The sequence below is a fragment of the Papio anubis genome, chromosome 3, assembly GCF_008728515.1.
Source record: "Papio anubis isolate 15944 chromosome 3, Panubis1.0, whole genome shotgun sequence".
In the NCBI taxonomy this organism is placed as follows: domain Eukaryota; kingdom Metazoa; phylum Chordata; class Mammalia; order Primates; family Cercopithecidae; genus Papio; species Papio anubis.
This window is the reverse complement of record NC_044978.1, coordinates 10,446,398-10,459,177: the sequence shown is the minus strand read 5'-3', so window position 1 is coordinate 10,459,177 and position 12,780 is coordinate 10,446,398. Positions and strand designations below refer to the sequence as shown.

The 12,780-nt window shown below is 34.6% G+C and overlaps 1 long non-coding RNA gene across 1 annotated transcript in view; it reads left to right on the top strand.

Moving 5' to 3' along the window:
• LOC110743364 overlaps positions 1 to 12,472 on the top strand; it is a 37,491-nt gene extending 25,019 nt beyond the window's left edge. Inside the window, exon 3 of the long non-coding RNA XR_002522317.2 lies at positions 11,788 to 12,472. This is a non-coding gene — a long non-coding RNA (uncharacterized LOC110743364). The remainder of the gene's footprint in view (positions 1 to 11,787) is intronic.
• Positions 12,473 to 12,780: the final 308 nt, after the last annotated feature.

Sequence of the window (12,780 nt, the reverse complement as noted above, 5' to 3'; positions counted from 1 at the left end):
TCACCAGCATCTGTTATTTCTTTACTTTGTAAATAATAACCATTCTGACTGGTATGACGTGGTATCTCATTGTGGTTTTGATTTGCACTTCTCTCATGATCCAGTGATATTGATGTAGCTTTTAAATGCTTGTGACCACCTGTATGTCTTCTTTTGAAAAGTGTCTGCTCCTGTTGTTTGCCCACTTTTTAATGAGGTTGTTTGTTTTTTTCTTGAAAATTTGTCTATGTTTCATATACATATAGGTGTTGGATATTAGACCTTTGTCAGATGCATAGTTGACAAAATTTTTCAAACTTTGAATGCATATTTTTATCACATTAATTCATTTACTGTATACTATCGAGTATCTATTTTGTTATCATCTGTGACATATGCTAACAAGAGCGAGGAAAACAAAATGAATATGAAGAACTTTATGCCTCAGAGAGCTCACAGTTATATGCACAAACACAAATGCACATCTAGGTTTACTAAATAGACTGGTTGTCTACTACTACATATTGTAGTAGGGATTAGGACTGAGATTTATTTGCATATTTTGTACTTCATTTTCCCCAAGATTAAGATTAATTTATAATGCTATTGTCTTTTTTGAGATATAGGATTCTATCTATATATGTCTGCCAAATAAAGCTTATTTATTGAGTTTTTCAATAAATAAGTATGATTTTAAGTCATAGTTATTATTTGTGATCTATTTACTACTTTTTAAAATCTCCCCCTATAGGGATTTGTCAATTTTTAAAATTCTGTCAATATTTCCTTTCTATAATTTTAGGGTATGATTCTTCAGGGTTTAAAATGAAGGATTATTATGTCTCCCAATAAGATGCCCCGTATATCATCTATATAGTGACTGACTATAAATCATGACATGTTCTGTATTAATTTCTCTTTTGTCTGATAGTAATACACTATTATGACTTTTTTCAGAACAGTATATTCATGGAATAATTTATCCATCCTTTTAAATTCAGCTTTTCTGAATTACTATGATATATGTGGATCTTTTATAAAGACTATACAGTGAAATTTTAATTTTTTTACTTCTGGAATTTCAGTATTTCAAGTAAGTTAAATCAGTTTTTATCTATTGTGATTACTAATGAGTTTTTGTTTTCTTATCCTTCAAGTTTTCCTTGCTTTCTCTCTTTTTGCTATCTAGTATATAATTTAAAAAATTATTTCTTCTCAACTATCTTGTTAATATTTTAGTAGTTATTTTAAATATTAAAATCCACACTTGAGTCAATAAATGCTGTTTAATTTAATAATTAGAACAAAAATTAGGCATCATTACTAGTATTTCAAAATAATAAGAGCTATTAATGACAAACCTACAGCCAATATCATACGAATAGGCAAAAGCTGGAAGCATTCCCTTTGAAAACCAGCACAAGACAAGGATGCCCTCTCTCTTACCACTCCTATTCAACATAGCATTGGATGTTCTGGCCAGGGCAATCAGGCAAGAGATAGAAATAAAGGCTATTCAAATAGGAAGAGAGGAAGTCAAATTGTCTCTATTTGCAGATGATATGATTGTATATTTAGAAAACCCCATTGTCCTAGCCCCAAATCTCCTTAAGCTGATAAGCAGCTTCAGCAAAGTCTCAGTATACAAAATCAATGTGTGAAAATCACAAGCATTCCTATACACCAATAATAGAAAGCCAAATTATGAGCAAACTCCCATTCACAATTGCTATAAAGAGAATGAAAGACCTAGAAATACAACTTATAGGGGATGTGAAAGACCTCTTCAAGGGGAGCTACAAACCAATACTCAAGGAAATAAGAAAGGACAAAAACAAATGGAAAAACATTCCATGCTTATGGATAGGAATAATCGATATCGTGAAAATGGCCATATTGACCAAAGTAATTTATAGATTCAATGCTATCCCCATCAAGCTATCATTGACTTTCTTCACCTAATTAGAAAAAAAAACTACTTTAAATTTCATATGGAACCAAAAAAGAGCCCACATAGGCAAGACAATCCTAAGCCAAAAAAACAAAGCTGGAGGCATCATGCTACCTGGATTCAAACTATACTGCAAGGCTACAGCAACCAAAATAGCACGGTACTGGTACCAAAACAGAGATATAGACCAATGGGACAGGCAAGAGGCCTCAGAAATAACGCCACACATCTACAGCCATCTTATGTTTGACAACCCTGACACAAACAATCAATGAGGAAAAGATTCCCTATTTAACAAATGTTGTTGGGAAAACTGACTAGCCATATGCAGAAAACTGAAACTGGACCCCTTCCTTACACCATGTACAAAAGTTAACTCAAGATGGATTAAAGACTGTGATGTAAGACCTAAAACCATAAAAACCCTAGAAGAAAACCTAGGCAATACCATTCAGGACATAGGCATGGGCAAAGACTTCAGGACTAAAATACCAAAAGCCATGGCAACAAAAGCCAACATTGACAAATGGGATCTAATTAAACTAAAGAACTTCTGCACAGCAAAGGAAACTATCATCAGAGTGAAGAGGCAACCTACAGAACAGGAGAAAAATTTTTAATCTATCCATCTGATAAAGGGCTAATATCCAGAATCTACAAGTAACTTAAACAAATTTACAAGAAAAAAACAAATAACCCCATCAAAAAGTGGACATAATATATTAACAGATACTTCTCAAAAGAATATATTTATGTGGTCAACAAACATATGACAAAAACCTTATCATCACTGGTCCTAAGAGAAGTGAAAATCAAAACCACAATGAGATACCGCCCACTGTAGTTAGAATGACCATCATTAAAAAGTCAGGAAACAACAAATGCTGGAGAGGATGTATAGAAATAGGAGTGCTTTTACACTATTAATGGGAGTGGCAATTCCTTAAGGATCTAGAACCAGAAATACCATTTCACCCAGCAAATCCATTACTGGGTATATACCCAAAGGATTATAAATCATTCTACTATAAAGACACATGCACAGGTATGTTTATTGTGGCACTATTCACAATAGCAAAGACTTGGAACCAACACAAATGCCCATCAATGATAGACTGGATAAAGATAAAGAAAATGTGGCCCATCCATATACACCATGGAATACTATACAACCATAAAAAAAGGATGAGTTCATGTCCTTTGCAGGGACATGGATGAAGCTGGAAACCATCATTCTCAGCAAACTAACACAGGAACAGAAAACCAAATGCCACATGTTCTCAGTCATAAGTGGGAATTGAACAATGAGAACACATGGACACAAGGAGGGAAACATCACACACTGGGGCCTGTCAGGGGGTGGGGTTCTAGGGGAGGGATAGCATTAGGAGAAATACCTAATGTAGATGACAGGTTGATGGGTGTAGCAAACCACCATGGCACGTGTGTACCTGTGAAACAACCCTGCACGTTCTGCACATGTATCCCAGAACTTAATGTATAATTAAAAAAAAAAAAAAGAATTACAAGTAGAAATCAAGTTAGTCTGTCAAACCATACGTCCTCCTCAGTATATGATACCTTGCTAGTTAAGAATTGTTATTTCCTAAGCCCATATATATATTTAATCTTTACCTTCTACAGATAAATAGAAGGAAACAAGGTTTTTTTCTGTTTTTTTTTTATAATTTGTTTTCTTTTAGAGGTGGGGGTGTCTCACTATGTTGCCCAGGCTATTCTAGATCTCCTGGGCTCAAACAATCCTCTCACTACAGCCTCTCAAATGCTGAGGTTATAGGCATAAGCCATCATGCCTGGCTGACAAGAAGTTTTGATTAAGTGTCTACTCCATGCTAGACATTGTACTATGCATTCTTCTCACCCTATCCTTTATTGAAGGAGGTTTTTGAAATAGTGCCCTTTTCAATACAATATTGTAACAATTATTATTTAATTCATTTTCATTTGCTTATGCAAGTTATACTAGAACTACATTATACTGTCAAATCATACTGAGCATCTAACAAACTAAACATTACTGCTCTTCTTAACATAACTTTCACTATTCTTTATTGCATAATCAATTCTTTTGGTTTGTTTGTTTGAGATGGAGTTTTGCTCTTGTTGCCCAGGCAATGGTACAGTCTCGGCTCACCGAAATCTCCACCTCCCAGGTCCAAGCAATTCTCCTACCTCAGCCTCCCAAGTAGCTGGGATTACAGACATGTACCATTACACCTGGCTAATTTTGTACTTTTAGTAGAGATGGATTTTCTCCATGTTGGTCAGGTTGGTCTCGAACTCTTGACCTCAGGTGATCCGCTCACCGGCCTCCTGAAGTGCTGGGATTACAGGCATGAGCCACTGCACCTGGCCAGCATAATCAGTTCTTTTTATCAAATACAGAGATTCATACTTACAGGTAAAACAATTTGTATTTTCCCTTGCCTATTTTTTTTTTTTGTTTGAGATAGCTTAAATTACCAATTTTTAAAAGTCATATTAACCATGGTTTCTAACATTTAATCATTTAATGTTTTGATTAGCATCCCATTTCTAAGTTCAAGTATTTGATTAAAATGTTACAGTAGATAGAACGTAATCTAAGCACTTTTTTCTTCAACATACTACCAGAAAAAATCTATCTGTGCTAATTTTGGCCATTACTGCTAGTGAAACCTTAATTTTGTCATCTATAATATTATTATGTACAAAATCATGTTCTGAGTGCTAATTTTATTCTGAGAAATATACTGGTGTTAGTTCTAAAAACTTTTAAACAAACTCATTAAGTAGAAACTATTATACACACTTTGCATATGAGGTAAACAAACTTCAGAAAGCAGAGCTAATTTTCATAATGACACAGAACTATTAAATTGTAAAGCCAGAAATCAAACTCGCATGTGTCTAAATGGAGAGTCCCACTGTTTAACTCTATGCTACAAATATTTCTGTGGTTTTCCTTGGAATCAACATCAAACTTGTAAGTCTGTGTAGCTTCTGAAATCTACTATGATTTACATCAAAATACCATGGCCACGAATTAATTTATCAATATTTCACAACATTTATTAACAATGAAACTTTGATTCCGACTATAGAAATCCTCTGGAATTTAGAATGCGATTCATCTGCTTATAGCAATTTGAACATACTGAAAGTAGCTACGTTATTTTTACTCTATCTTGGCTTATCTAGGCTTTCAACAATCTCTTAATATTATAAATGTTAATGATAAGCATTTTTACAGTTAAAAATTACTATAAAAAGCGGAGATTGAGACATTGAAAAGTTCTGCTTTTTCTCTATCATCTGTTAATATAAAAATATTACCCACATCCAAGAAATATTTTACATTTCATTTTTCTGCTTCTGATTCTTTCCTCTTTAGGATTTTTCTAGTTACCTTCTACTGCTTCTTATTACATACTTGTGAAAGCACTTTCCTTGTTTTTAGTGTTTTCCATTAAGTGTAGCACATCCAGAGATTTATTCTTTATAAAATTATATATATTCATGCAACTTTAAAACATTTTTTATTTTTTTTAGAGACAGGGTCTCATTCTGTCACACAGGCTGGAAGGCAGCGACACTATCATAGCAGCTCACTGCAGCCTTGAACTTCTAGGCTCAACCAATCCTACCTCAGTCTCCCAAGTAGTTACAACTACACATGTGCACCACCACACCTGGCTAATTTAATTTTTTTGTCTTGCTATGTTGCCCAGGCTGGTCTCAAACTTCTGGCCCCTATTGACTCTGTTATCTTTAACTCCTAAAATATTGAGATTACAGGAGTGAGACGCTGCACTTAGCCTCATGCAACTTTTTAACAATCTTTCTTGTGCAATTCAATCTTTTTATAATGAGAAGGATATTTATGCATATAGATTAAGACATAGTTTAGATAATGCTATACCAAGCATTAATACTGCTTTTGTATTATTTAAAACAGAAGAATGTGCCGTCTGAGCAGACAAAACACAAGAGCTACCCCTTTTTCAGAGCTGTTGCTGCTTCTCTTAGGGTGAATAAGTTGCCTAGAGAGCATTATCTGGATGCCCGTCCCAAATCCACCCTGGCTAGATAGCAGCCTGCACATTCTGGTGCTTTCTATAATTTCTATTTTTTCAGAGAGTTGATCTTCTTATGGACTTACATAGTAGTTCAGACTTTTCCTATCATAGAATTTTTCATAACAATTACCTAGATTTGTAACTTTATGATGTCAGGGAGTAGTCATATCTTGTTTACCATTGCATACCTGCAAATAAGATACTCTGTGGAACGTATATTGTTATTTACAATATGCATTAATATTTTAAATAAGGACCAAATTAGTACTGAAATATCTGATAAACTCAAATTACTCATTATGTCCAAATTATTTTCTAACTGAAATTAAAATTCAATTCATGACTTCTTTTATATATATACCAATAAACTATATGATTTATTATGTTATCATTTATCAGGAAAGAATGACATTGCCAAAATGGTGGAATAAAATCAATATGGCTTCACCATCCCCAACAGAAAACCAACAACAATTACCCAGTGCAAAAATTATCACCAACAATATCCCAGAACTCACAATTTAGTCTGAGATGAATCCTGGAGCCACAGAGAAGTGAAAAACCATGAGCAGAAGACAGAAGAAATGGACTTCTCTATTTGCAGTGCCTCTCCCACCAACAGTAAGGCACCATGCAGAAAAGTCTCCTGGATTCGCAATTTCCATACTGGATGAAGAGAGATTGATGCAGACAGCCCATTTCCCAGTCATTTTGATCCGTACACAGGAAAACCGTTCCCACCTCAATCTGTGGGAAGACTTGTAAGTGCCTGAGGGAGAGGGCAGTTGGAGACAGACAGTGGAGGTAGGGCCAGTAGCCCCAGGAGATGAAACTCAGACAAATAAAATGTCAAATCAGACAGGTGGTTAAGCAGCATTATTCTGTGAGAGGCACGCTCCATGGGCCATCTGGAAAAGAACCCCTAGCCAGTCTCCCCACACAGCTGGAACATGCCCTTTGGGACCCCACTCATTTGGAACAGGCAGGCCTTCAAATTTTTGCTAGAACTGTGGCAATACTGGGTTAAGTTGCCACCTAGTAGCAAAAAGAGGGACTGACCTAGAGCTAAAGGGATCAATATGCAAACTGCACAGAATATTTAAACACACGTATGTTAGGGAAACCAAACCAGCCCAAGAAGCAAATAGTGGAATAAATAACTAATCATTCAATGCAAAAAAGTAGACTTACATCTGTAAGAAATGCTGACAGAAAACTAGGAACCTTCCCAAATGGACAAAGTAGAGAACTAGTGTTTGATTCCAGCAAGATGGTGACATGAGCTTTCAGATCAATAATTTAAAATAAGAGTATTGAGGAAACTCAGCAAAATCCAAGATAAGGCAAACAAGCAATTTGGAAGCTTATCAGAGATTAACAAAATAAAAAGCAAACAGAAATCCTAGAACTAAGAAATACATTGACTGAAATAACAAATGTATCGGAGGGTCTCAACAACAGAACCAATCAAACAGGAGAAAGATTTTGTGACTTCAGAGGAAGAACATTTGAAAATATGCAGTCAAAGCAGAAAAAAGAAAAATAATAATGAAAATGAATTAAAAATGTCTACAAAATCTAGAAAGTCACCTTAAAAGAATAAATCTAAGAGTCATTGAACTTAGGGATCTGAAAAAAAAGAAAGTGGTAGAAAGTTTATTAAAAAAAAAAAAACAGAAAACTTTCACACCTAGAGAAAGATATAAATATTCAAGTACAGGAATGCCAAAGATTACCAAACCAATTCAGCCTCTGTAATACTACCCCAAGGCATATAATAATCAAACTCTCAAATATCAGGTCAAAAAATATTCAAAGGCATCAGTGGAAAAGAAGCAAATAACATATAAAGGAGCTCATTTGTCTGGCAGCAGAATTCTCAGAAACCATACAGAGGAGGAGTGAGTGGATGATACATTCAAACTGCTGAAGAAAAAATTGCTAACTGAGAATAAATTATCCAACAAAGCTATCCTTCAAACATGAAGAAGAGATACTTTTCTAGACAAATGGAAGCTAAAGTAATTCATCACCACCTGATCTGTCTTATAATAAATGCTACAGAGAGTTCTTCAGTCAGAAAGAAAAGGATGTTAACATGCAACACAGAAAATCATCTGAAGATATAAAGCCTACTGGTAAAAGTAAGTACACAGACAAATTCTGAATGCTTTATTGCTGTAACTGTGGTGTGTAAACCACCATACCTCTAGTATTAGCACACAATTCAAATGTATCAAAAATTACTAGATTGATTTGTTAAGAGATAGATGAATATAAAAATACATAAATTGAGATTAAAAAACATCAAAAAGTTGGAGGATGGAGTTAAAGTATAGAGTTTTTTAAGTTTATTCTTTGCTTTTCATTAAAAAATAATTTCAAATTTTATTTCAGATTTACAGAATACAAGTGCAGGTTTGTTATATCTATATGTTCCATGATGCTGAAGATTGGGGTATAATTAATCCAGTCACCCAGGTAGTGAGCATAGTACCCAAGACTTAAGTTTTCAACTCTTGTCCTCTTCTCTCTCTTTCCCTAGTTGTCCCCAGTCTCTATTTTTGCCATCTTTATGTCCATATTTACCCAATGTTTAGGTGCTACTTATAAGTGAGAACATGTGGTATTTGGTTTTCTGTTCCTAGGTTATTTCACTTAGGATAATGGCCTTCAGTTCCATCCATATTGCTGCAAGGGACATGATTTTTTTCTATTTTATGGCTGCTTATTATTCCATGCTGTGTATGTACCACATTTTCTTTATCCAATCCACCTTTGATGAATCCTAAATTGATTTCATGTCTTTGCTATTGTGAATAGCGCTGCAATGAACATATGAGTGCATGTGACTTTTTGTGATTCTTTTTCCTTTGGATATATACACAGTAATGGGGTTGCTGGGTCAAATGGTAGTTCTCTTTTAAGTGCTTTGAAAAATCTCTAAAATGCTTTCCACAGTGGCTAAAGTAATTTCACTCCCACCAACAGTTTATAAATGTTCTCTTTTCTCTACAGCCTTGCCAACATCTGTTATTTTTTGATTTCTTAATAATAGCCATTCTGACTTGTGTGACGTAATTGCTTATTGCAGTTTTGATTTGCATTTCTCTGAAGATTAGTGATGTTGAACATATTTTTATGTTTGTTGGTCACTTGTATGCCTTCTTATTAAAAGTGTCTGTTCATGTTGTTGGTCCACTTTTTAATGAGGTTATTGCTTTTTTTCCTTGTTGAATTGTTTAACTTCTTTATAGATTCTGGATATTAGATCTTTAATGGATGCATACTTGGTGAATTTTTATCCCATTCTGCATGTTGTCTATTTATTTTGTTGGTAGTTTCTTTTTCTGTGGAGAATCTCTTTAGTTTAATTAGGTCCCACATATCAATTGTTGTTTGTGTTGCAATTGCTTTTGAGCACTTAGTTATAAATTTTTTCCCAAGGCTGATGTCCAGAGGTTTTCTCCTAGGATTCTTATAGTTTGAGAGCTCACATTTAAATCTTTAATCCATCTCGAGTTAATATTTGTATATGGTAAAAGGGAGAATTCAGTTACGTTTTTCTGCATATAACTAGTCAGCTATCCCAGCACCATTTATTTAGTAGGTGGTCCTTTCTTCATTGCTTATTTTTATTGACTTCATTGAAAATCATATGGCTGTAGGTGTATGGCTTTGTTTCTGGGTTGCCTATTCTGTTGGTCTATGGTCTATTTGTCTGTTTTTGTACCAGAGTACCATTTTGTTTTAATTATTGTAGCCTTATACTTTGAAGTCAGGCAACGTGATACCTCTGGCTTTGGTCCTTTTGCTTAGCATTGCTTTTGCTGAATTCAGCATTTGTTTCTTTTCATTCTTTGTGATCAAAGCTATTTTCTATTTAAAATAACTTTTTATAACTCTGAGATGTTTTTTGTAAGCCTCCTGGTAACTACAAAGGAAAAACACATAATGGATATGCTTAAAAAAAAAAGAAGAAGAAAGAAAAAAAAAGAAAGGAACTGAAACATACTACAGGAAAAAATCACTTAATCAAAAACAAAGATGTTAAGAAAGAGTTACAAAACTACCAAAAAAATAACAAAATGGCAGTAGTAAATGCTTGCCTATCAATAATAACATTTAATATAAATGGACTAGGTTTTCCATTTAAAAGACAGACTGACTGAATGGATTTTAAGAAAAAGATCCAATTGTATGCTGCCTACAAGAAACTCACTTCACTGTAAAGACACACAGAATGAGAGTGAAGGTATGGAGAAAGATATTTTACACAAATGAAAGTCAAAAAACAGGAGGAGTAGCTGTGTGTATATCAGATAAAATAGACTTCAAGTCATATGATTATTAACCAGAATGAGATATTTTGTTTTTGCCTAGATAGAAACATTCCACCTTTACTATATGATGCATGTACTTTATAATCAAAGTTAGAATAGAAAACAGTTTTTCTTTTTATATGGATGCTCTAAGATGCTGTCTTTTAGAACATTACATTTAAAAAAAAAATTAACTAAAGTCACTAATTGCTACTTGATCCCAACCTCTTGTTTAATGATGAGCACATACAAATTGCTACTCTTGAAATTTTTTCTACGAAATTATTTTGACTTATTTCCTCTCATTGGTTTACTTCAATTCCCATACCCATACCTAAAAATTATACTCACTTATTTTTATTAGAATGCATGACATTTCTTATTTTAAATAGACTTTATTTTTAGAGCAGTTTTAGGTTCACAGCAAAATTGAGCAGAACATAAAGAGGTCTGTCATATGCTCCCTGCCTCTACACATACATAGCTTTCCCTATTATTGACATCCCCTACCACAGTGGTACATTTGTTACATCCAATGAACCTTCATTAACACATCATTATCACCTAAAGTCCATACTTTATGTTAGGGTTCAGTCTTAGGGTTGTACATTCTATGGTTTTAAATAAACGTATAATAACATATATCCATATTTACAGTAGCATACAGTGAAAAAAATATGTTCAGGTTAATTAATCAGCACTGTATACCTTTATCAGCTGTTAAATAACAACAAACAATGACAGGTTTTCAGTCTCCACCTATTGAGAGTTGAAGCCAGCTGGGCTTCTGGGTCAAGTGGGGACTTGGAGAACTTTTCTGTCTAGCTGGAGTATTACAAACACACCAATCAGCACTGTATGTCTAGCTAAAGGATCATAAATGCACCAATCAGCCCTCTGTAAAAATGCACCAGTCAGTGCTCTGTGTCTAGCTAAAGGATTGTAAACACACCAATCAGCATTCTGTAAAATGGAACAATCAGCACTCTTTAAAATGGACGAATCAGCACTCTGTAAAATAGACCAATCAGCAGGATGTGGGTGGGGCCAAATAGGGAATAAAAACTGGCCACCTGTGCCAACAGCAGCAACGTGTTTGGGTTCCCTTCCACGTTGTGGAAGCTTGTTTTTGTCACTCTTCACCATAAATCTTTCTGCTTCTCACTCTTTGGGTCCACAACACCTTTAAAAGCTGTAACACTCTCCACGAAGGTCTGCGGCTTCACTCCTGGAGTCAGTGAGACCAAGAACCCACCAGAAGGAAGCAACTCAGAGTGTATGGGAAGGAACAAACTCTGGACACGCCATCTTTAAGAGCTGTAACACTCACCAGGAAACTCGGCAGCTTCATTCTTGAAGTCAGCAAGACCAAGAACCCAATAGAAGGAATAAATTCCAGACACACTATGATGCTGTGTTTTTATTAAGTTTGCTGTACACTGTATTTTTTCCTTAGGTGAGAAGAAGAAACATCAGAAGCAGTTAAGGAAACAGAAATTGGGTTCTCTACGGAAGAAGAGGCATTCAGCTGGATGGCTTTTGAAAAGCGTTTGCTGTAGATTCATCTGCAATGACTTTTGTCTTAGAAGTCTTTGATTTTATGCACTGACATGGTTTCTTATTCTGTTATAAATATACACGGTTCCAGTCCTTCAATAAACCTGTCACATTGTTATTATGTATAAAGGCACTTTTTCTGCAGTGTTAACAATGTCATCATCATCGACACTAATGTCGTGATCATTTTAATTCAGAACGATATTTGGCTATGTTTCGATAAATGGACAACTGGAGCCTCATTATCAATGTTAAAACATTTCCAACATTTACTTATTCCAGGTTGCTGACAGACTCTGAAGGTATATTTTTGCATGTGTAGGGTCATATTTTTTTCTTTTGACATACAGAATTCTTCAAAATCACCAATTTGTTTATCATCAACCTTGAACATAATTGCAGGTCAGACATTGTGTCAGGCATACACTACTGTCTTCAGTCACTGTGTTCCAAGTGTTGGCAAAAATATATACAGAATCTTTTATGCTAAATTTATTTGGAAAACTTTCCACAAATACACCTCTGTTCAGAGTAGCTAGCATTTTATTCAGAAAAGTGTATGTGTGTGTGTGTGTGTATATATATATATATAATTATTCCTCATTGATGTAAGAATACCATGGTCACATGGCTAAATTAATGAAGTTACAGTTGAGAGAAAGTATTGGCAAAAACTGCAATTAGTTTTGCACCAACCTCATACATGCCATAAGTGTTATTTTTGATAATTTCAGCTGGAGAATGAGCAGAAGAATTGTTAAGGAATAATAACATCTCACAGTTTCCATACAGTTCATTTTATTTGAAGTGAGCATAAGCCACTGGTAGAAGATGTTTGGGAAACCAATCAGAAAAGATGTCCTTGGTAATCCATGCCTTTTTGTTAACATAA